Here is a 26,016-nt window from a genome sequence, read left to right as displayed (position 1 = left end):
ACGAGACGGGCCCACCACACGCACGGACGAACGCACACGTCCTCAGGCCTGCATTAAACTTTTTCTTTATGAACATTTTCACTCCGTTTTACCGGGCAGCAGCAGCTAATCTGAACTCTTCCTCAATCTGTCCCTGGTCTCTCTCGTAATCATCCTCCTCCGACGATAATAAAGCCCCTGAATCGCTAATTCTCCCTCCTTCTCCGCTGCTGAATCTGCTCCAGCGGTCAAAGTTTGTGTGGTAAACATATCGCTCAGTTTGACACATTTTTCTGAATGGTCTTATGTGCTTTTTAGTTTTGTTGTAGTTTTTGTGACCCGCCCCGTCTCCTATCCTCTCACTTTCCTCGGACTCCGGTTAGCAGCTAACCGTTAGCAGCTAACCGTTAGCTGAAATGGCTCTATTTATAACCTTTGAGGGGAGGGGCGGGCCAAGGAGAAGCGAGAGATTTCATTGGATAAGCCCAATGTCCGTCAATAAAATCAACCAATGGGCTGTCGCTGTCGATAAAAATCATAGTTAAGATACTTTGTTATGTGAAATTATGACAGCGTAGGGCCGCCAGATATGGACAGTAAATGCACCAGTCTGTAGTCCAGACGGTCAGTAACTTTTTTTTTTTCCTTTTCAAATTGTCAACCCGCCACAGTAGCGGTTGCGTTGCTCCAATTTACACGCCACTAAATACTTTTACCCGCATTTGGCCAGTGGCGGGTACTAATTTCTACCCCTGGCTTTGAGTTCTAGTTTCATTGCTCACCTGTGCTGCCTGCACTTTGTACTTGCTCATAATATTCACTAAATCATTAAACTAAGTTGCTGCCACGCCTGGGGTTGCCACCTTTCAGAAATCAAAATAAGAGACGCTCCCCGGCTGGTCGTCCTGCTCTCATGGGGTGGGGCGTCCGCTGCTGTGACAGACATTATTTTATGGCAGTGTTTTCTGTTTTTAAAAAGTGATCCATAGAGCAATCATTCATGCATAGAGGTTGGTTAGAGTACCCCAAAATTATACTCCAATCAGAGTGGTATACTTTAAATACGTTTAATTAAGCAAGTATAAAAAGTATTTGGTAAACTACTCAAATACTGAGTAACTGATCATAACACCTGATTTAATATTCAAAATGTGTCCTCAGACAGCCAAAAGTATAAAAGTTATGTGAACATTCTTGTATTTTAAATAATATTACCACAATAATTTATACAAAAAAGGAGTTATAGGTTTGGAGGATGGTTCTAGACCAGATTCACCACGAGGGCCAAGGTAGTCAGTGTTTTTTGAAACAAACAAACAAAAACAGAGCAATATTTTATCATTTGATATAATAAGTGAGCCAAAGATCCAGGTTGCAGATCCCTGGCAGATGGAAAGTGTGATCCTATACAGCGGCTAAAAGTGCAGCACTGTAATTTTTAATTCATTGTTAAAGCAAAATTGTGAAGGTTAAAAAAATCCACCACTGAGTATTAACATAAGACATGTATTTTGTATAACTTTCCTGGTTCCCCGTTGGCCCCCATCTAGAACCGCTGCAGGTCTGTGTCTGGTGCATTAATGACCAATGAACAGTCCTCTGAAAACTGTCATGTGTGAGTGAGAGGCAGGATCCAGTTAATCTCTGTTTTGAGTCCAAGGTTGCGTTCACACTGCAGCCTGAAGTGATTTTTTGGCAATTCCGATTTTTTTGCCGGGGCCGTTCACACTGCCAGTAAATGCGACCTGTATGCGTTCTGCGACCTGAAAGTGTCCCGCATGTGCAGTAGAGGGCGCCATAGCGTCAGCGTTCTCAGTGTTCTGCCAACTGCCATAAAAAGAAGAAGTGCTCAGTGTTTGCGGAAGTAAACATGGAGGCTAACGGTGGAGCTTAGCTTACACATTTGAAGTTGTTGTCCGGCCGGAGCCGCATATTAACGACTTAATCCTCATATAATCCGTCATGGTTGTTGTTTTTCTTCCCACTTGCGCTTATCAGGACGCAGAATACTGAGATTTGTTGAGAAACAGAGACGTTCAGTTCTGATGAATGCGACCTGGACGTTAGGTCGCATTTGAATCGGATACGTGTCGGATATGGGTCAGATTCGAAAAAGAATCCGACCTGTGCTGTTCACACTGCCATGAAAAGATCGGATACAGGTCGCATTACGCCAAAAAAATCGGAATTGGGTCACTTCAGGCTGCAGTGTGAACGCACCCTAAGTGACACTCAAAGTTTGAGTGTCTCAGATTAAAACAAATCAAATGTTTTAAATTTGTTTTGATTTGGGCTTGTTTTCACTAATTATGTTGCTATGGTTACTCGAAATACCAACAGAAGTAAAAGCCCACCTCACAGGGTTGAGCCGCATGTTTTGATATGTATGTTGTGGGGGTGCATGCTGTGGTTCAGGCAGAATAACAGAGGCCTGCCATAACAATGCATTGCTATGACAGGGCCCAATAAATAAAGGAATATTCAGGAATTAGTGACTTAAAACAAGCTTCTATATCTTGCTGGAATGTTATTTTTTGTAATTTAGTTTTTCTTATTTCAATTGTTCTAAAATATTTGCTCTAAAAATACTTGGTAAGATTTTGCGTTTGGACTCAGCTGAACCTTCAGAGTCACATAAAGGCAGGTACAAAAACAGTCTTCTGTCATCTGAAACACGTTTCCAGGATTAAAGGACCTGGAGAAACTCACCCATGCATTTATTTTTACTCACAATGATTACTGCAACAATCAATGTGTCAATTTTATTTTGAGATTTTATGATGTAAAGCACTGAGAACTGCCTTGCTAGTAAAATGTGCTTTACAAATAAACCTGCCAATAATCATCAACTATAGCCAGATTCAGTAAATTAGAATGTTAGTGAAAGGTTTATGTATTTCAGTAACTTGGCTCACAACACATTGTACAGATTAATTCCCCACAGATTGACGTTTTAAAGCCTTTTTAAAGAGACTGTTAAATTACAAAGTCACATTTTTCAAAGTCATATTAGATATAAAAGGTACAAAGGTTTACACTATGCTGTAAAAGTAAACTATGGGACTGGAAAGCGCATAATACTTCCCCTTTAATGCGGAAATGTAGGTTTAATGAAAATATGTTTAAAACCTGCTTAAAGGTTGTTTTCAAAGGTGTTTTTAATCCAACAGAAACTGAACAGCTGCGTTCAGACTGAGGCTGAATTGCGCCCAGGTGGACTAATTAGGCGACTAATGAGGGAGGAAATCCCATCGCTTCTTTATTTTATACCTGCCTCTGTTGTTTCACCTTCACCATCCTGGTTCTCCTTTTCTCTGGTAAATATTCTTGCAGCTCTTTGTCTTCATTATTGCTCAGCTGCCAGTGGGATTTCTACCCTCTTCTTCTTTAAATTGATACAAAACGAAGCAAAATTCACTGCATAAATGGGAGGAAACCATCTGGAAATCATAAGCAAATCAAGGTCAAAGTTCACTCTTACTGTTCTGTAACATCCCAAACTTTACAGCAGCCCACATCAAACACATTAAATGGTTAAAAATTAAACATTTTGCTGAGCATCATCTGTTCCTAAACACACATGTTGCCATGGAAACCGTTTCCTGGTTTGCTGTTGCCCTCCAGAAAAATATTCACTTTACCATACTGGTGTTTTGTTGCTTCAGGGTTACAGTTACAATTTAAAAGATTTCCATTATTTAGTGAAGAAATAAAATGCATTAACATGTTTTTTATTTAAGTGTAAGTTTATTTTTTCAGATGGAAAAGGGGGAGGAAATTTTTTTCCGTTGGAAAACTGGACAAAAATCCAAAACAATCCATCCAGTCTGACCTCTGGAGGGCGAGAAGAAAACCAAAAACAGAAAAAATAAATTTTTTCTAAGCAGGAAAGGCAAGTTTATTAATACAGCAATATTCATACGCAATGTAATCCAAACAGGAGGAAAAATAACAAAGCATTAAAGAAAATGTTTTATATTACACATATTAAATTAAATAATGTCTGAAACTTTCATTAGACAGGTCATTTCTATTTAAATATTACTATTTCTATATTTTTGTCTGAATGACTGCATCAGTTAAATCAGATTAAACTCTTCTACAAGCTAATCCATCATCTGACTCCCCAGTACCCACCGTTCAACCAATAGGGGGCAGCACTGAGACGGTTTTACACAAAATATGGCAGAATTAAATAAAATTTACACAAAAATCTCAGAATTTGAACTGTAATGCAAAGATAGCACCTATAAAGACAATTTTAGAAAGTTTACCTGCAAAAAGGTTGATTTGAGGTTTAGTTGCTCTTTATTTTTTTCTAATAAATGATACACTCGGTCCTGTCTTTCAGTGTTTAACTCTCTCTCTTAAGTTCAGTTTATTAGTCAGATTAGTTTGCAAAAGTTTCTAACTCAGTGCAACATGCTGGGTTCCTTAATTAGAAAACTTTGTAACTAATTTGAATAATAAACTGAACTTGGTGCGTTTTGTGCAGTAGGTTTGGAATCTGCCTGTATAATTGGATTGAAATTTACTTTTTTTGTAAAGTGCTTTGAGCCATTTGCTGTGAAATGCTGTGATATGAATGAACTGAATTGTATCTCTATGATCTCTCTCTGTTTGTTTGCCGCTAGTGATATTTAAATCTTTTCATTTTTCAGGTAACGTTGTGGGAAGCTAGCTGCAGGAATCAGCTCAGTGGTTCTTCATGCTTCCAGCTGCTGTTTGAAGTTCAAACATGGAGAACCGTTGAGGCGAACGCGCCTGTTTGGATTCCTAATTCTGCAGTTTTAGTTCAGAGTGAAAGATGAAATTATCATTTGATCCTCTGCAGGTTTTCAAAACAAATAAATGTGACTTCAGATGAGCAGGATGCAGAAACCGCTGCTGCTGACCGTCAAAAAACAAATGCACTCAAGAAAAAGTAGAAAAATTAAGAAACCCAATACATTACTCAAGCAAGAGTAAAACATATTTAATTAAACAGATGCTGAAGTAACTGAGTAACTGCATATTCGTAACACCTGAAGCAACATTTAGAAATGTTGTAATCTGACTGACAAAAATATTAAATTGGCCGTTTACTGGGTGCAAATTCTGGTATTTCAAAGACAAAATAATGCAAATAAATATTTAAAAAACTATGACAAGATTTAAATCAAACACAAGAATAAAATCATAAAATTAAGAGAATAAAGTTGAAATTTTATGAGAATAAGGACATATTATCTTGACTTTATTCTTGCAATATTATGGCCTTTTTTTTTACAAGAAATAAAATAAAATGACAATAAAGTAAAAAATTGAAAGAATACAGTCAAAATAATATGAAAACAAAGACATGCTATTTAGAGAATAAAGTCATTACAAGAATCAAATTTAAGAGAATAAAGTTGTAATATTAAAACTTTATTATTGTAATACAATATATAATATATTGTATTTATTATTGTAATATGACTTTATTCCCATATTATTATGACTATCCTTGTATTATTTTTGACTTTATTCTCTTACAACTTTATTATTGTCATATTATGAGTTTATTATCCTATTATTTCGACTTTAATAATTTCACGACATCATTGTATTTTTTTTATTTTATCAATCAATCAATCAAATTTTATTTGTATAGCACATTTCAGCAGCAAGGCATTTCAAAGTGCTTTACATAATAAAAAAACAGGATGTGACATTGAATAAACAGTAAGAAAGAGAAAGAGATTTTAAAAAAGATTTAAAAAGATTAAAAAAGATAAAAAACATTAAAACCCCTTTTAGGACTTCAGTTAAATGTCGTTTAATTGGGACTCTAGTTAAAAATTTTACATTTTCTAAATGTTTTTATATTTATATATATGTATATAGTGATGAATGGTATTTTCCTTATGTTCACTTGACCTCCAAGCGCCTCAGCAGACAGAAAACAAGATTGGAACAACAAAGATGGTGTATAAACAAGAGGTCTCACTTCAGCATAAACTGCTGAAAACAATTTTTTTTTGTTTAAAATGTGTTTTTTCTTCATTCTCTGAAGTTACTCATAACTTCAGTGATTCTGTTTCTGATTAAGTTTCTGGATATTCCATATCCAGAAACTTAAAGTACGTTTTTCCAAAACAGATATTCAAGTGAATGTAACTGAGTAAATGTAACTAGTAACTACCAGATCCAGACCTGCTGCTTAAACTCCTGCCCTCCGTCTCCAGGCCGCAGGCGTCCACTCTGACCGTTTCCCTCTCGCTCTCCAGCTCCCCCTGCCGCTCAGCGTGACTTCCCAGAATCCCCTGTGGCGTGAGAAGAGAAGCAGCTCTGGTTTCTGATTGCACCTCAGCGTCTGAGTGGAGGTAAAGATCTGACACTGATCACTTCCTGCTGTGCTCTCACCTTCTTCCTCCCCACTTTATTCTGCCTGCCTTTTCTCCTTCACTCTGTTTTCATTTCGATATTCAGAACAGGATGGACAAACTGCAGACCTTCTAGCACATTAAAGCTGCAGTACGTTTTATAAAAAAAATATGTTCTTTATGTATTTGCTAAAACATTCACTGTATTGTGATGGTATGATACGAGACAGATAATCTCTGAAAAAATCAATCTCCTCTATCTCGTCCTTGAACTATTCCTGAGGAAATGAACCAAAATCAACCAATCAGAGCCAAGAGGCGGGTCTTAACGCTGTCAATCAACCTTATGAACGTGCTCACAGATGAAATCACAAAGTGCTTCACAAAACATGTAGGAAAAACACATCAAACATAACATGAAATTAAATTAAAAGCCTGTGTGTACAAATAAGATTTTAGCTGCGTTTTAAAATGATGTGTGGAATCGGTGCAACGTAAAAACAGTGCGAGAGAATTCAGATGGTAACAGCTTGAAATGACCGATCTCTTTTCTATGGTTTCCAGGATATAAACTGTCCTTTTCTACAGTTTCCAGCATTTAAAATGTCATTTTCTATGGTTTCCCGATGATCCCACGGGTGGAACAATCCCCAGTAATCCTCTCTTATACTGCAGAAGATTAAAGATCATCAAGGTTTGAGTCACTGTAAAGGAATTTCAGGTAAACAACCTCTGCCAGGTGAATCACTACTTCCTGTTTACACAATGTTTCCTGTTTTTCCTGCCAGTCATTTCTTTAACAGACCTGCTAAAAGCTTGTTACAGTAAAAACTATTTAGCTTTTCCTGGGTTGTGGTTTCATTCTGGGTCCAAACTGTGCGGACAGAGCAGACGGAGTGGAATGGTTTAGAGCAACGCTGAATCATGTGTTAAAGTGGCCCAGTCAAAGTCTAGACGTGAATCAAAGTGAGAATCTGTTGTAAAAATATTTTGAGTAGAAGAATCAGTGAAAAGTTGAGTATTTAGATTTGGAAAATCCTTCAGCCTGAACTGCAGAAAAACATTTTGCAAAAAGTTTGATTCTGGAAGGTTGAATATAAATGCACACCACACTTTTCAGAGTTTTCTTTGTGAAATTAAAGTGTTTTTTGTTTTTTTTTATACACTTTCAGCTGAAAACAGACGCATTTACAAACCAATAAATCCAGACATGATTTTTATTTGAGTTTCTCTAAATGTCGGGTTTTAATCTGTATTTCCTCATAAACCATGTAGTTTCCTGTGTCAGGTTGTGGTTGGTATGCACACAGGTGTCTCCTCCGGAGGCGAAGGGCGACTAGAATACAAATACTTCTTAATTAAGGGCTAATTTCCCGCTCCATTGATTCCAGCTCCCACGTTGCTGCGCCGCTCCACTCAGAGGATCAATGAGCACACAGGCTGAACCCCCAAAGTACATACATGTGGATTTGGCTGCAGGCGTTTCTTTTTTATTATTATTATTTCTCTCCTGAAACGAGGATATTTTTAGGTTTCATGGATTTGCTTTGGAGGTGAGTCAGAACGGAGGACGGTTACAGAAACTCAGGATATCAATGAGGAGCGAAGACGCCTCGGGTTTATCAGCGGCTCGGTCGGGTCGATGGTAACGGATCATAATTGCTTCATTATATTTACAAAGTTACAAATTCTAATAAATAAATATCAAGATGATGGAAACAGGTGGAAATAGGTTCAAACAACAACACAGTATTAGGGTCATACTAAGACAAATTAAACAATAAAGAACTAAATAAGTCATGATATTACAAGAATAGGCATAAAGTTGACTACAAAGTTAAATAAAGTTGAATAAATATGAGAATAAAGTGATAATATTACAAAGTCATAAAATTAAGAAAAAAATTATATATGTATATATATATATATATATATATATATATATATATATATATATATAATCAGCACAAACCAGCACAGTTGATAATTTTTTTTATTTTGTAAATATTGGGGTGGGGCTGGTTGACCTTTCATGACCTCTGGAAACTTTTATTAATATCATTAAAATGAATGCAACTGCACAGATGTAGACAACAATTTAGTTTGATTTGGTTAAAGTGGGGAGTCTGGTTGACCTTTTGACCTTTAAACTTTCATTTTTCAAAGCAAAAGCAGCACAAATAAAAAATGCTGCATTTTCTGTGCAGCAAAGTTGTTAGTTTCTGAAAATGGGTGTCAATTGTGTCGGCACCAATGTTGTTGGATTACAGTGAAGTGGGGGGACTGGTTGACCTTTAAACTTTCAATAATATCTTTAGAAAAGCAGCAATAACTAAGTTTTTTGTTGCACAAATGTAGCAGAGGATTGACACCAAATTAGTCTGAAGATGGTGGGGAGTTGACACAAGTTAATAATAGTTGTACAGCAAACCTGTACAATAATTTAAGTACTTTATAATATTGGATTTAATTTGGAAGTGAAGTAAAACTGTTCTGCTTTTGTTGGTTTCAAAGTAAAGCATTTATCACCAGAAACGCTTCACAGTGGTGAAAGTTTGCAGGTTTAATCGTTCAGCCACAGAGCAGCGTCTCATCTCTACTTTATGTGTTTATGTGAAAATCCTTGAAGCCGCTTGCGAACTGGGAACCAACAAAAACAACAGATGGAGATTATTCACAGGAAGCCGAAGCGTTGTCGGCGGGTCAGCGGCCTCTCGCCCACGTTCTGCGGCTCAGCAGAAACGGCTCAAACACTTTTAGATGGAAATAACTGATGAAAAGTGGGATTCACAAAGTTAGAGAATGAAAAGTTTAGCTTTCAGTCCTGATTCTTCAGCGTCTGAGAACCAAAACAAGTCAAACTTCTCCATTTAAGCTCCAACCGCCGACGCCCCGCTCAGCTCTCATTTATCACAGCTTGTTGTGCGGCAGCAGAGAAAGCAATTCTGTAAAAGTTTAAAGGCTTCCCCACCCTGGCAGGTTACAGCTCCATCACTTAGCGGCTGTCCGCCTGGACGCCAGGCCCCCCGCCTGCAGCACCAATCAGGCTGCTGTCCGTAACTGGATGCCACTCATGGTGAAGGAGCCGACCGCTTTAAGAAAAACACTCCATTTAACTCGATTCGCCTCATGTTTTCTCTGATTTTTAATCTTGGGCTGCAGCACGATCAGACCAAACAAATCAAACAGGATCTAAAATCCGTCTTTTGATGCACTTTTAGCCGCTATTTATTGACCAGGTGTTTATAAAATAAGAACAAATCTCAAACTGTTGGGCTCTTGGGTTGTTCCGGGGTTTTGTTTATTGATTTTAGTTTCATTATTATTTTGTTCTTTAGTCTCTTTCTTGTTCCTGCTTTAGTTTGGTCTTTCTTAGAGATTCCAGTTTATGTTTATTTGTTGTGTCTAGTTTTATTATGTTCCTTATATCTGTCATATTTTAGTGTTAGATTCATTTACTGTGTGCTCTCCCTCGCCCCTGTGCCACTTTCTCTCCCTCCTCACACCTGCAACCTGTTTCTAATTAGCAATCTAATCAGTCGTCTGATCCGTGTTGTAATGATCACCAGTATGAAAACAAAACATTCTCCGTCACGTCTTGGTGGTTCCTCTGTGATCTCCCACTGTCTAGTTTTCCTGGATTTCTGTTGTTTGTTCTCCTCTGGCTCCCTGTGCTCCCTTGTTCTTTTCAGTAAATTTTTATTTTATTTTATTTTATTATTTCTTCAGATCCATTTCCTGCCACAGCCTTTCTGCATCTGGCTCGCCTTCAGTCAACATAAATCATGACAAAAATGAAATAAATAAGTTAGCTAATACCTTTTTCCCCCCTGAAGAATACAATAGAATATTTATTCTTATTCTAACAACGAAACACTGTAGAACAAAATTTGTCTACTGGATTTTGCTACTGGTGGAGATGACAAAGAAGACGACAGGAAATGGCAGTGCATGACTTTTAATAACTTATTGCGTGAACAAACTTGTAATTTTAATTGCGTTTCTTATTTAATTGGAACACTGCAGTTGTGATATTGCGTTCTGCGCAATATCACAATGAAAACACAACTTAAATCAGCATAAATAGATTGAAATATTTTAGATTTTTCTATATTTATGCATCAAAAGAAAAGGTGAATAAAAGACTAATAATTATTTATTCAGTTTATTCGTCCAGCTGCAAACAGGAAGTGCTAATCTGTTTTCTGAGTTGGAACAACAGCAGTAAAGCTCATGAATTTGTTGAAGAAAACATCTTGTGTTTTGTTTTCTTGCTGGTAAGTTATTTAATGTCGCTTTCTTCAGGGTTTTATTTGTTCGTTTGTCACCTGGAGCCCAGCAGGAAAGCTTCTCCATCGCTGGGGATGTTCAGTATCTCCGCCGGTGACACGCTTCCTGTCGAGGAATCTGCCCTGGAGTCACTCTCCTTTCATGTTTCTTATCATCTCCTACTTTTCCAGCCAGATCACGACGCAACACGTCAAGCTTATCGCCACCTTCCCCATCTTCAGATGTGTTTATCCGACTCCCCACACCTTAAAGTGGCTTTGTGCTGCTCAGATTTATCTCAAATTAAACTTCTTATCTTGCTGCACACATAGCACTGCAGGAATAGTGGAGAATTTGTCACATATTACAGCTGTCAGCTTTATCTCACTGCAAAAATGATGCAAACTCTGCAGCAGAAATACAGAAGCCCATACATTGAGCCCTGCGGTGACGTGGAGCTTCTCTTGTTTCTGTTGCAGAAACATGCATTCATCATAAAATAAAGATAATTCCTCCAAGTTAAACATATATCAACATTTTATTGACTTCTTATTGACTCGGATTGCAGAAGTGGGCAGATTGATCCAATACTATCCATCCGTCCGTCCGTCCGTCCGTCCATCCATCCATCCATCCATTTTCTTCTGCTTATCCGGGATCGGGTCACGGGGGCAGCAGCTTCATCGTGTGGGAAAATTTATGCTTTAGTTTCAGATTCCTTCCTGATGTTTATTTTGGTTTTGTATCATTGTTTCTCAGCTCTACCACAAAAAATATCTTGTTTTGATTTGCTCTCAAATGATCATTTTTTCACTTTATGTAGAAAACAATGCACGCAGATTTGTTTTGTTTTCCCTATTGTTTCAGTCTGTCAACATGACATCAAAATATTTTGTAGACGCCTGTCGACTTTGTTCAAATCCTGTCCTAGGTTTTAACAAAATAATTCAAAGGGAAAACTACACATTTAGATATTTCTGAGCTTGAAAAGTCAAAAATTTGTTAGATAAAACAAAAAGTTTAGAGATTAATTTCAGATTTTAAAAAAAAATAAAAAAATCCTGGACATTTCTGAGCTTGAAAAGTTGCTCGAATAAACTCTGAAATTTTCTAGAAAATTGTAAAAATTTCTTAAGTTGAACAATTGTAAATTTACAAGAAAAAAATCAGAAATTTAGAGACAAACTTCATACATTTTTTAGAAAAAACTTGGAAATTTTTGACTTTGAAAATTTGCTTGAAAAATATCAGATTTTTTTTTAAATATTAATCTCAGTAATCGTCTACAAAACAATTGGACATTTTTGCATTTCAAAATGAGAAAATTTGATCTCAAAATTACTGAGTTTCTGTTCTCACTATTTTTGAGCTCAGAAATTTTGCAAAGTCAAGAATTTGCTAAAAAAAAAAACAACAACAACAAACAAACAAACAAACAAAAACACTCAAATTTTGAGATCTGAAAATCTCAGATGTTTTTGGCAGAAACGCACTCCTCCTTGTTTACTTCCTGTCCGCAGTGTCCCTCCCTGTCAGTGTTCGGCCTCCGGGCGCCATCGACCGGCCGGCCCTCCTCTTTCAGCTCAGCGTCTCTGCCGGGACTAAAACACCCGGTAATTCACACAGCGCCCAAACAGGAGGACCTCCACTTAAACAAAAAGTCGATGACGCTCTGCTGCTTTTGAACAACAAAAGAGACGGAAGGCAGGGCGGAGCGTCCTGAAGTTGGAGACTCTGAGCGTTTGGTTTTTATTTAGCCGTTAATGGCCGAGGTGCGCGTTCAATGGAGAGGAATAATGAGGCCGATCGATTCCCATCGACCTATCGGCGCTTCCTCTCACACCGATACCTCGGGGAAGCCTCATTTGGTCCACAAAAGAAAGAGAGTAACTGGAAATAATATTCAGGAGAGAAGCGCTGGGACAGAACTATTGATTCTTGTCATAAATGATAAAAATATTGATCGTTTTAATGCTCTGGGCCGCCGCAGTTGCTTTATTTATGCAGGGCTGCATCCAGCTCAGGTTGGTTTCTTATAAAACAAGTTGTGGGTTTAAAAGGATTTTGGCAAACACACAAATACGTAAACCATCCATTTAGGAATAGCTTCAAACTTAAAAAGAAAAGTTTTGATAATTCATTAAAAACAACAGCCGTGGTGATTAATGTTAATCAGATTGGCTTCAGATATGAATAAAAATAACATGAAAAAAACAGAATTAGTTTAAAAACAGCTAAATGAAACGTCAAGTGTTAACAAATAAGTTTTGCTTAATTAAAACAATGAGGTATGTTTTCTACACTCTGTTGCTATAGCAACAGACTAACCCAAAACGATTGGCTCATTTCCTGATACACAGAGGAACTCAATCAGCTCATCTTATTCTAGAGCTGATATCCCATAATATGACGTCCAGCCACCATCTGCAGCTAAACCACATTCAGCTATTCAGTTTTGATGTGTTTATGGGGATTTTGGACCATTTCCCCAGAAATGCATTCATGAGGTCAGACACTGATGTTGGAAGAGAACTCCTGGCTTCTCGTCCAGCACTATCTGTGTTTGTATTAATCATAGAATTATAAAACTTGGAATTAGGGAAATAAATTTGCTTAATGCAAAGATGCCAATTTTAACTCCTGTTCTTGGATAAAAAGTTTTTTGCGCTGGGATGGGGAGATTTTTTCAGTCGTATTACCACATTCAAAAGCAAAGAAGACAACAGGAAGTGGTGTGAGGATGACAGTTTGTTTAGTTCTTTTGGACAATGTAGCTCTGGCTCCTCCACAGCATCACTAACATCAGATCATAAAAAGCTGTGAGTCCTTCCAACGTGTTGAATCCATCGCTCCTCTATAAAATGGCCGACTATAATTTCCCCAAAACGTCGCATACATAGCCACTTCCAAGTAGGCGGGGCTTCTCGCTCCAACGCCTGAATAAGACGTCTCCTCTGATTGGCTGATAGATGATGAGCGTTGGCACCATGGCTGAATTATATTATGGATATAATTCAATCAAACTAATTCACATGCGATTTATATTTAATTTCTCATTTAATGAGACACCAGTTTAGTTTGATTTAACCCTTTCTCGCCTGTGGCGGCGCTGCACCAAGAACCACTAAAGAAAATGACACAAAATTATCTGAAGACACAAAATGTAAGCAAAAATGGAGCAGAGTCAGATTTTAGTAGTTGGAGGATTTCTCTTTAGTCTTTAGCTAACCACCACAAGCCATTTCTCCCGCTAGTGCTAGGCTAGCATGTTTGTTTTGGTTGTTTTTACCCAGAATGCCCTGCGCTGTAGTCCACTTCCTGCTTTTGGAGCGGTCTCTGGTCTGCTTGGCGTTCACATATGCATTCAAACTGAACCAAACGACAAATCCAGCTGCCTTCATTCAGAACTCTGAAGGATGATTAATATATTTATTTAGTTTATCTAAAACTGTCCTTGATATGAAATATTTAATTGTTACCATAAAAGCAAAACAGAATGTGGGGAAGTAGTTTCTTAAAGTTCGGTAGATACACAGGACAGTAAATTAAACATGTTTTCTCTCTGTTTTTCTTGGAGTTTTTGCTCTTCAGGAGGAAGCAAATGAAAGAAACATCAAAGGAGGGCAGAGGTGATCTTCACAGGTCCTTCACCATCAAGGTTGTGGCGGGAAATTGTGTTGATGATTACAACAGCCCATATTTCTACATTCTCATTCAGGAAACATCCTGACAACACAGCCTCTTCCACACAGACAGACCAGGCTCAAATGAAAGATGATTAGCATTTATTTCCTCTGTGGAGGGCCGGCCGACTCCCTGCGGAGCGCTTCGTCAGCTTCCTGTCGGTCAGATGGGAGCGGCGACTCATTCGCCCCAAAATGGGGGAAATAACACAACAACCAGGTGCTCTTGTTGTTGTCTCTCAGCCCCGGAGCTTCACAACCAGTCTGTGTTTTTGAACAATTTTCAGGCAGCAGAAACCTCTAATTTTACAGGGAATTAGTTTTGCTGTGGCCTCTCTCCCACCAGGCTCCCCCGCTGCTGTCAACAGGAGATGTGAGACAAACAAAGGATCCGTCCGACCCTGCAGCTGCGCGGCGCCGCCCACACACGCTGCGATGGAGCAAATTAAAATACGCCCTTAGCAGCTCTGTTTCTGTTCAGCTGTCAAGTCAATTCAAAGTTTTAAAATGCCAAATAAATATAACATCTACGCAAAGCGGGAGCTACTTAGCAAAAGTAAAAAGGTGAAAGGTTGGACAGCAGGGGGCAGTAGCTTGTTGCAGTGAGGTTAGCAGCACCAAATTGTAGATTTGGGGTAAAAATCTATAAAACCAAAAGATATTTATGGAAAACTTTCTAAGAACAATCAAGAGGTGAAGCACATGAAGCAAACATCTATCTATAAGTCTATAAATGTGAATGTAACTCAAATACATCGTTCACTAAACTGGAAATGATCCGCGCCATCTTGATAGGCAAACACACGTGCAATAAACAGCCAAGAAAATATATCAACACTTCTGACCAATGTGCAAAGAAACATACATGAACAAAATGGCTGCAGGCGGGACTGACCCGTATGAGACGGAGAATGGAAACATGTCAGACGATGTGGAGAAACTGCTGCTGATCTCGTCTATGACATCATTAGTTACCATGGAGGAGCTTCAGGCCTGAACTCTGTGGACGATTACATTAATGTTTCAACGGATTGTAAAGGACGAACAAACTTTTCAGGTGAACAACAAGGTTCTGGTGTCTGGCTAGCTGATAAAAGCTACATTAGCTAAGCTAATTTTGCTAGTTTGGCAGTAAGTACAACAATAAATATCTGATATTTATCCTAGTATTACAGGTAGAGTACTGAGAAGTTGTGATCCAGTAATAGTTGTGAGGAGTTTATATTGTTTATAAGTTGGGCAAGAATGAGGTCAGAGCTAGTTCTAAGTTTGTAGCTTGTTTATTGTTGCCATAGCAACTCCATAGCAACTGCCTACCAAGATGGCTGCCAGTTACGTCACATGAGAAGTATGAGAATAAAGACATAATATTATAAGAATAAAGTTGAAATAAGACAAGAGTAAAGACATATTATTATTTCTCTTCTTAGTGTGGCGTAATGACGTTTTGACTAAAACTCTGAGGTTTAAGAATCTTGTTGGCGTTTTGACTAAAAATCTTTAAATTCCGTCCTGTCAGGCGACGGGGCCTGGATAAGACCCGTGTTAAACGGACGGCGGAGTCCGGCGACGACAGGCGCTTAAATACCGTAACAAAAGTATGTTTTTATCTTTTTTAAAAATCTTTTAATCTTTTTTTCAAAATCTCTTTCTCTTTCTTACTGTTTATTCAATGTCACATGCTGTTTTTATTTTTTCTTTAATTATGTAAAGCACCTTGAAATGCCTTGCTGCTGAAATGTGCTATACAAATTAAATTTGATTGATTGATTGATAGTGTGGCTGTAATACTTCATCGTATTTAAATCTTTTATTTAGTTTGAACAAACAATAAAAAACAAAACAAGTAATCATGCAGTTTTACATAATTAGTTTGAAAAGAAGCAGGTTGGAAATGTAAGCTCTGATTTCCTGCTCCTCTCACCAACCTACAAACATTTAAATCTTAAATTATTCCCACATTAAATGATGTCATTTATACATTTTTAATATCAACAAAAGCAGTTCTGGTATTTAAAATACTGATGCTACACAACATAATTCCCAATAAGCTCCAATTTGAACAGTTTTTAAACTGGTTCATATTTCTCCTATGAGCTTTATTAAATCTTATTTACCTTAAAATGTTTGTTATTAATCTACTTCTTGGTCTGTAACTGTTTCATTGTGAACTATATTGCTAGTAATTCTCTGTACTGTAACAGCAGCAGTAAACATGTTTGTCATTAATCCCAGTAACCTCTTAAAGCTCGCGTTCAGCCGCCGCTCTCCTCTGATGCTTCAGCCGCGCAGCTCTTCGCTGCGCCCTTGTATATATTAGTGGATTCAGACCCCAGAAAACATTAATTATGCTTTCATGTTTCTGCAGGAATGACAGCTGAGGAGGTGAAAGGAGTCACCAGAACCTCTCCATCCGGCGGCCGGCCCCAGCCTCCAGCGCGGCGCGCTCCAGAGGTTGGATTTGTCTAATTGAATTAGCGCCTGTGGCCTCTTGAATGTGCAGCATCAACAAGGGTTTAATGGGAGTCAAAGCTTGGAAAGGAGCGATAATTCGCTGGCAAACAACACTATGAAGAATGCCAGCCACCAGATTAGTGCTGACAAACTGTAATTGGATTTCCTGAACACTTAATTGAATTGGACTAAATGAGCATTTGCCAGTTTGTTTTTTTGTTGTTGCCATGAATTCGGGTTATTGCCAGCAAGGAGAGGAGGGCAGAGTGCCAAACATTTAGCCAAGTAAAGGTAAAAAGTGTTTGGTAGAAAAGCTACTCAAGTACTGACTGACTGGTCAAATGATCAATTATTTAGTATTTAAAATCTACATCATCTGAAGGGCCAAAATATAAAGTTAAGTAGAAAATTTGACAAATTTGACAATAATTCATATTTCCTGGTTCTGATTCAGTTTCTATATTTGCCTTTTCTCGTCTCTAAACTGTAAAACTGATGGACTGAAGACGTTTATGCAGTTCCCTTTCACTTGTTGCAGAATAAAGTTTATCGATAGAAGTGATTTGGTTTTCATGCGTCTGCGTGGAGGATCTGAAACTTTCCTCCCAGCTGGCCGGTTCCTCCTCCCACACAGAACCGGGCCGCTGGTGAACGGGTCTGAACTTTGTTCTGCTGCTCCTGGTGGGCAGGGCAGGATGACCCGCTCCACACCAGATGCAAAACAAACTCATTAGGACGAACATCCTCTCAACGTGGGCGAATACTTTCAACACAGCTCATTTCTTCTCATTTTAAATTCCTCCTCTTCCGTCTTAAACCTCGTTTATTTTATGCACAGCAGCTGCTGATCACTGCAGCCGACACCAGTTGTGTGGGAAACGACATCAGATCGGCCCAGAGGGGCGGAGTCCCAAAAACTGCATCAAAGTAAAACTACCTCAACATCGCTTTACTCTAGTAAAAGTAAAAAGTACTTTTGTTCCAAAAAAAGTTACTAAAGTACGGTCTTTGAACTTATCCGGTGATTTGTGGATCTTTCTTTTCAGGGTCCATTAGGTTACTGACCGGGGTTTTAACAGAACTAGAGGAATACTTTACTGATCCTTTCCAAGAACCTTCATTTCCAAAGACTGCTGATAAGTTCTAGAAAGGTTCTGAGAAAGATCCAGAAAGCCATCTTTATTTTAAGAACATACAGTCTGCGTTATGTACTGTTAGATTTTAAATCGTGGTTTTGGTTTGTTGGACTGACGTCCAGGTTCCTCTACGTCACTGCTCAGTTCTGATGGTACCTCCGCTCAGTGGGTCTCTGAGTCGTCCTGCAGTTGGACTTTGTCTGCAGTTTCCAACCGATCTGAGTATGAATGAGTCCATTTGCCACTCAGAGAGCATCTCTGCCTCATTCTGGACCAGCCAGAACTCATTTNTGATNCGTGTTGGACCGTTTCCTTTAGGCGCTTTAACGTTTTAGTCAGTAAGGAAAGGTTGATCTGAAGTCTGAGCTTTCATAAATAATGTCCTAAGTAGTAAATGTATATAAGTTAATAAGTGAAATGTGAAAGTGGACGACAGTGTGTACGTCCTTAGTAATGATTGGTTGACTTTTAAATACCTGAAAACTTCAGGTCTGCGTGTGTGAAAGCCGTGAAAACGTTCTGCAGAGCTGGAAGCTCGCAGCCGCCTGCAGTACGCTAATCTGACATTTCTTTAGCCTCCAATTTGTTGTCATTAAAGTGCCTTTAATGAGTAGTTAATGCTACACTGTTTCCTGCATTTCGATATCGACGGCGTAAAAACACCAAACAGGACGAGTCATGCACCAGCGAGTCTGCAGAGCAGCGTGGGTAATTAGGCGGCCCGGACTAATTAATCATCCGACTCCCTCTACGCTCCCAAAGAGTAGATCAGCAGCGAGTTGCTTCTGTAATTTCTTACATTGATCAAAGGTTCGCACGTCTTCACAAGGAAAAACAACCAACGAGGATGTTCTGCCGTTTCTGCCAGCTCTCATCGAAGCAAATTCAGCTGAATAACATCTGATGAGTCAGGAAAGAGGCGTTTTGACTGACAGCTCGAGAAACGTTGAGTTTATTCTCTCAGCTGTGCTAAATGCTGCTGCAGCTGCTCCTGCTGCTTCAGAGGAAACAGAAACACCTGCACACAGTTTTCCTGTCAGGTCAGAGGTCAAGCAGCAGAGATGAATCTCTTTGCTGTAGATTCACTCAACATTTCATTTCTTTGTGGGATGATTAACCTGTGGTGTGACAGAAACGTCCCGCTGACGGACTCACTGACTGCATGAGGCTGGCGTCTGATTGGTCGATTTAAACTTTTGAAAGCATCACCAGAACTTCACAGAGTCACAGAGTTCAAATCTGAGTTCATTTTGTTTGTTGTTTTATTTATTTTGAATATTTAAAATATCCAGTGTTAAATGTTCATTGGAATTTAAAGAGAACATTTTTCTGCATTTTTATGCCATTACTGTTATATCACATGAAAATGATTTCAAATCAACAATATTATCATTTATCTCAATAACTTCTGGGAGAATTTATCGTCCAGGAAACTCGATATCATGACTAACTGTTCACGCTCCGGATTTTCTCTAGAAAATATCCAAGATGGCGTCGCGGCAGAAACGCTCAAAATATGTTTATATTCCACAAAAAGAAGAAACAGATGCAACACAATCTGTTTTAACATCCTGAAACTGTTCATCACACAGCATGCAACCGATTGGATGTAAAGTGTTTGATCCGTTGCTTAGCAACAGCGGTGACTCAGGAGGGGGCGGAGCTTGGAGCGTTTCCTGCTGCGACTCTCCCAGGTTGAACTCCTCAGCTTCCCGGTTACTTTAATGTTGGCACCAAACTGTGAATGATCTCCGTTTAACATTTACTTAATAAATTAGAACATATTTGTCATTATTAACAGCATAAAAACTGTTGACGTGCAGAAAGTTGCATTTCATGTTAAAATGTCTGATAGAAGGATTTTTATCGTTTAAGCAAGTTTTAAACCAACACGACATGATGCACATTTTGAATTAAAGAGTTTATTTTTCCCAACTCCATGAGAATCTGTAAGTGAGATTGATGATTGAATATCGATTGGTTCAGTTGGATTTAATCTTTTCACTGTTTCGTCCTCAGATGAAGTCCAGAGGAGCTTCAGACGGGAGGAAAACGTTTTTTCAGCTGTTTTGGACCAGAGCTCGTTTTTTTGGTCCGCACCAGAAGTCGATTATTCACGCCTCCCCAAACGAACCGGGCTTTCTGGGTAAACAAACTGGAGTTTGAACTCTTAAAGTTTATCAAGAAAAGCCAGAAGACGTTAATGAGAAATCTAGGAGACGCAGCGAATGGTACCCTGCACAGAAAAGGTTGTCACTCCAATCCAGTGCAGTTAAACAAAAGAAATGAAAGTAATTTTTTAAATTTATTCTCATCACATCACTGCTGGGACCAAATGGTTTCATATTTGTTATGAGCTGCAGTAGAGAAACCAGCTGATGGTCATTTACTCAAACATCTGGTTCTGGCCTCAAGTGGAATAAAGTTTAATAGCATCTGGCTGCTAATAAAACAACAAAAGCTCATGAGATTCATGAAGCAGAGCTTTTATTTTCCCAGTGAAGGTTTTCTGATCCTTAACCAGACGGGTGATCAGTTTTCTGAATGGGTGCATATTTTACTTTCCTTCTCAGCAGAGGCTGGTTCTGCATATTCTCCTTCTTCACGCATGTTCATCCAGTCCGACTGGCACCTGATAACGGCGACAGGATCGCAGAGTGGGGCCGACCTGCTGTAAGACGAGATAAGGAGCCGTAGATGAGGAGCCAAATGTCGGCCTGTCACCGCCGTGAGGAGCCGCGCTGCGAAACCACTCTGACATTTCTCTGCAGTGTGAAAGCAAAGGAGGCTCTGCATGTAAGTCACATAAATATTAATAAAAACAACACAGATGAAAGTAGAAAAAAAGTAAAAAATAATTCACACCAGCCCTGTTTAGTTTACTTTAATCCAGTTCATCTGTCTAGAAACTTTGGTTCGTTTGTGGAGATCGAACTCTAACATGGATAATAAAAGTGAACTCTGGTTCGGTTTGGATGGATATGTGAACGCCAAGCGGATCAGAGACCACTCTGAAAGCAGGAAGTGCAATACAGCGCAGAGCATTCTGGGTAAATACAGCCAAAAAAACATGCTAGCCTAGCGCTAGCAGGAGAAGCTCCTGGTCTTTAGCCAAAAGCAAAAGATAAATCTTCCAACCGCCAAAATCTGACGCCTCCATTTTTGTTTAAGAAGAAGGAGGTTGAGATCAGTTTTTTTTTTTCAGAGGTTTTCGTGTCACTTCCTTCAGTGGTTCTTGGTGAAGCGCCCCCACAGGCCAGGAGGGGAACAGGTTTTTGAACTAGTTTGGTTCGTTTGACCACAGCAGCTCAAAATGTAACAAATGTTACAACTTTGGTCGCTAACCAGACCTAGTCTACCAAACTGTGGGGGGTGAAAACACTCTCACAATTAAGAAGAGTTGGTTTTGTGACGTTCCTCCTGTAAGACAGGAGCTACCTGTCTGCTGCGCAGTCGGTGGGAGATAAATCAGGCGAGATGTGAACGTGAACATTTTAATCTTCATTTTAGACCTGATTTTGACGAAAGCAGAGCCTGAAACTCTGAAGCTCACAAATTCAGAACAGTTTACAGGTTAAATGAAAAAAGAAAATTGTTTCTCTTTTTATTTAAAGAAAATGACAGAGGAAGATCCATGACACGCAGACCACACTTATGCTGGACACAAACGGTTCAGAATCAACCAACTGTGTCCAGGATTCAGCCATCAAGGTGATTATTTGAGGAGAAGATGAATCAAATCTCCAGTTTCTCCCTCTTGGATCTTGAGGGAGATCGACTTCCAGAGGCTGAGTGACGGTTTGAGAGCAGAAACTGTCAGTCTGTAGGTTCAGGGCTTAAAGCAGCTGATCCATGAATCCAAACAAAGACGCCCAGGACCGTCAACACGTCATGTAGCTGGAGGGATTTTTTTTGTTTTTGCTGTTCTGACTGCAGAAAGAACAAAGCTTGACAGGAGCCAACATGACAGCACTTCAGGATCAGAGGAGATCCCATCATCTTCTCCCATCATGCTCTGCAGAGATGAGAAGCGACGTCTATGTTAAACCTGAAGCTGAAACACTGATGGATGTGAAACAATGGCTGATCTGATAACGAGGGGAGACGGTTTCTGAGTGAAACCGGATTTAAATGCAGATCCTGGATGAACCGAGTCAAACAGAAAGTGTTAAATCCGCCGCAGATCTCCCAGATTACGACTCATTTCTGGGGATTTGTGGCGCAGTGTGTGTGGAGATGAGAACGGCTTCATAAGCAGATGGAGGGAATGTTTAACACGGCGGTAATATAAACATGAGCTGCATCAGTAAAACACACAACAACCAGGAGCCTCAGTTCCTGAATGAAAACCTGAAGTTTTGGATCGATAAATAAATATCAATTTAGAAAAAAATCAAATAATAAAAATGTGGCCTACTTTATTTGCTTGATTTTAGGTTTTCAGAGAAATGCAGCTCTAACATGAATGTGAAACTTTAAATTGTGAGCCTGCCTCCATCGTTTACTGCATCTGATCTCATCTGGGTCCGTTCTCCACCTCCGAGCCGGTTCTGGATGTGAGCTGCTGGGTGTTAGTTTGGCAGAATAAAGAGAATAATCTGCCAGGTTTGAATCGCTTCACACTGAGACAATCAAAGCGTCTGGCCTCACAAACAAGTTTTTATTTCACCGCAGCGTAACTGGAGGAGAACCGCTTCTTTTCTTTCTTCATCTCAGACAAAATGTTGAAAAATTACTGCATTTAGATATTCAGATGGTTTACAAGCTGTTTATCCAGTTAGCTTCACCTTTATGCATTTAGTCATGAGACAAAGCCCTACACGGGGCTGGAATCGCTGCACTGTCTCTTTAAAACATTTGAATCTTTGTTTTCTCAGGGTTCTCCACCTGCTGGGTTGATTTCATCATATTTTCACCATGTCACAGTTTCAAACTGAATATTTAATTAGCAAGCTAAATATTTAGTTTACCAGCTAAATATTCAGATTAGAACTAAATATTTAGTTAGCATTAAGCTAAATATTTAGTTTAAAAACTGATGACATATTAAGTTTGGGAATATTTATAAATAACTTAAATATTTCTCTGACTAAAATAGTTTGGCGCTAAATATTTAGTTTGAAAGCTAAATATTAAGTTTGCTAACTTAATATTTAGTTTACACTGTATTATTAAAAAAGGATTGATTAGAAAATGAAAATATGACTTTGAAAAATGTCCCCACTTTTGTGTCTCAGGCTAAATAAACCAAATTATTGCTGTTAATTTTGACAGGGAGACTCAAAGCGTCATAAGAGGCTCTGTTGGCACCCAGATGTGGGCTACTTTCCTTTATTTCAGCTCAGAAAATGTTGAGTCAGGTGGAAATGGAGATCACTTTCTGCTGTTTACACAAACTGAAGGTGTAATTAGAGGAACCCAAACGTGTCTGAACCGTTTTCATCCTCCTGAAAACACTCAGATCTGCTCAGGTCGGGGTTAGAGGCAGATGTTCCTCTGTTGGATGAGACAGGTGAAGTTCTCCTCCCTGTTCACAGTTCAGAGACGAGAAAGATCCCGTTTCTTGCACCGCCTCCCTCCTGCCGCAGATCAGAGGTTTTAAAATGCTAATCCCGTCGACCTCAAGCCCTGCGGCGCCAGCCGAGAGCGGGCCGCGTCTCTCATGAGCCTCCCGTCACTCAATAATCAAACACACAGACAGAACCTCCTCAAATGCCTCCCAACAGACCCACAGCGCTCAGGAACACATGTCGAAAACAGCGATACGCTGCAGACCGGAGGATTGCATCAGCCGCGTCTCCTGGGACGTGAAGAGACGCTTTAGCCAGAGGACGGCTGGCCATGTCCAGACCCGGCTGGCCCGTGTCCAGACCCCGGCTGGCCCGTGTCCAGACCCCGGCTGGGCCGTGTCCAGACCCAGGCTGGGCCGTGTCCAGACCCCGGCTGGGCCGTGTCCAGACCCCGGCAAGGCCATGTCCAGACCCGCTCGCCCGTGTCCAGACCCCGGCTGCTGCTCTTCATTTCACAGTCATGCTGCACATTTCCTCCTTCATGATGGAAACTCTGGACATGTCGCTCAGGCAGGCGCCGGTGTTTAGTTGATGCTAGCCTGATGCTAACTGGGTTCTATGTTTCCACATAATGCTCTTTCCTGTCACTGTAATGCTGGACAGGAAGCCGTGTCTCATAAACCATAATCCTAGGAAGGACGAGATTTACGATGTTTTCACACCTGATAGTCCAGATAAACTTCATTATTTGTTTCAGTTCTCTTTCTCTCTGCTCTGAGTCAAACCAACCTGTTCCCCTCCTGGCCTGTGGGGGCGCTGCACCAACAACCACCGAAGGAAACAACAAAGACGTCTGAAGAAAACACTGAGCGCAACTTCCTCCTTCACAAAATGGAAACAAAATGGAGTGGCATCAGATTTTAGCGGTTGGAGGATTTCTCATTTCTCCTTCTAGCGCTAGGCTAGCACGTTTGTTTTGGTTGTATTTACCCAGAATGCCCGACACTGTAGTCCACTTCCTGTTGTATGAGCAGTTTCTGGTCTGCTTGGTGTTCACATACATCCAAACCCAGACCGAGGTTTGTGGCGGACCAGCGCTCGATAGTTTGGTCGATTACAGATTCACGCCTCTCCAACCGAATTAAACTTTCTGGAGTTGGATTGAAGCGACTGAACAGGGCTGGTGGGAATGAACCCAGAAAGTCCAGGCTCCAGTGAAATCAGGAATATTATGAAATGCTCCAGAAGGGAAGAATAAATCCACAATCTGAGACTTTAACAGTGTTGAACTTCCTTGTTTGTACTTTGGTCCTGGTTTAGATCCAGTGAAGGATGTCGGCTAATCTCCTTTTGGGATAATTAATCACTTTTCCAAAGACCAGTTTCAGTTGTTTGTAAAGGTCAGACAGACTCCAGAAAGTGAAGTGATTAATTATTAGCATCTGGAATCCTCCCAGTTGACTGGAAGCAGATTGCGGAGTGTTTTCTTGTTCCCCGGCGGACCTCGCTGTCTGGGATTTGGAGGCTCAGTTCAGTCTTCTTACAAATCCGCGTCCCTGAGGAGAGAGCAGAGAACATGTCTGCTTTCCCACAGAGCCGCTGTCATAAATCCCAGCTCTTCTTCCCGGTGTGGAGGAGGGCAGAGTAATCCATTTCCAGGAGTGAATTTAAAGATGGAGGGAAGTCTTGACACGTGGCCAAAGTTGACGCAAAGTCCGGCGAAATGGTCCGTCTGGCACAGGAACAAGCAGCGAGCATCGCACACTGAGATTAATGTCCGCAACCTCCACTGTCCCACATCCATAACTTTCCCTGCGTGGGGAAAACTGCACCGCCATCCAGAGGAACCCAGAGCATCATCACATTCATCACTACGATTATGGAAATCTCCTCGAACAATAAATGTCTAAATCTCAAACCTGTCAGTCTGTGGAGCAGGCGATGAATATTTAAGCTCTGTCGCTCATCAGAAGGGTTTCAGAATGCATATCCATGTCTTCAGATTTCATAAGAATATCATTTAGAAAAAGGAATAAGCACAGAGGATCCTCTTGGGATGGAAATATCCAAATTTACCAGGTTTTGAAACTATTCAAGCCTAAAGCAGGAAAACTACACGCTGCAGCTAACAGGAGACAACATGAAGCTGCCAGAATCAAAGTTCCAGTTATTATTAACCAAAAGCGAATCTGAACAGGTTTTACACATGATTTACAGGAACTCAGTGTTTCTGCTGTTTTGCAGTTTTCTGTAAGTTTGTTTTAGGTTAATACAACAGCAGCAGATCTTTAACCGTTCAGTGGTTTATAAACTACCAACAGCTTTTCATTCTCTCAGTGAAGGACTGCAGAACCAGGCGGCGTAGAACCGGGTGGTGTTTCTGTCCTCCTGGTTCTAGTCAGAACTCCAGCAGCAGCATTCTGGACCAGCAGGGTTCTGGACCAGCAGTAGGGTTCTGGACCAGCAGGGTTCTGGACCAGCAGGGTTCTGGACCAGTAGCAGGGTTCTGGACCAGTAGCAGGGTTCTGGACCAGTAGCAGGGTTCTGGACCAGTAGCAGGGTTCTGGAGCAGCAGGGTTCTGGACCAGCAGCAGGGTTCTGGACCAGCAGCAGGGTTCTGGACCAGCAGCAGGGTTCT

The 26,016-nt window shown here is 40.0% G+C and overlaps 2 long non-coding RNA genes across 2 annotated transcripts in view; one reads left to right on the top strand and one right to left on the bottom strand.

The window, feature by feature from the left end:
* Positions 1 to 6,151: 6,151 nt before the first annotated feature.
* On the top strand, positions 6,152 to 20,333 carry LOC106949347 (uncharacterized). The gene is made up of 3 exons (XR_001425358.1): positions 6,152 to 6,326; positions 16,647 to 16,732; positions 19,888 to 20,333. It is a non-coding gene; the product is annotated as an uncharacterized LOC106949347 (long non-coding RNA).
* A 5-nt stretch (positions 20,334 to 20,338) lies between these two features.
* LOC106949348 (uncharacterized) overlaps positions 20,339 to 26,016 on the bottom strand; it is a 55,292-nt gene continuing 49,614 nt past the window's right edge. The window contains exon 3 of the long non-coding RNA XR_001425359.1: positions 20,339 to 20,633. This is a non-coding gene — a long non-coding RNA (uncharacterized LOC106949348). The remainder of the gene's footprint in view (positions 20,634 to 26,016) is intronic.

Source organism: Poecilia latipinna, unplaced genomic scaffold (assembly GCF_001443285.1).
Source record: "Poecilia latipinna isolate Pla-1442-1.1 unplaced genomic scaffold, P_latipinna-1.0 Scaffold338, whole genome shotgun sequence".
In the NCBI taxonomy this organism is placed as follows: Eukaryota; Metazoa; Chordata; class Actinopteri; order Cyprinodontiformes; family Poeciliidae; genus Poecilia; species Poecilia latipinna.
Note: the sequence above shows the minus strand (reverse complement) of the source record. Positions and strands in the feature narration are given on the sequence as shown.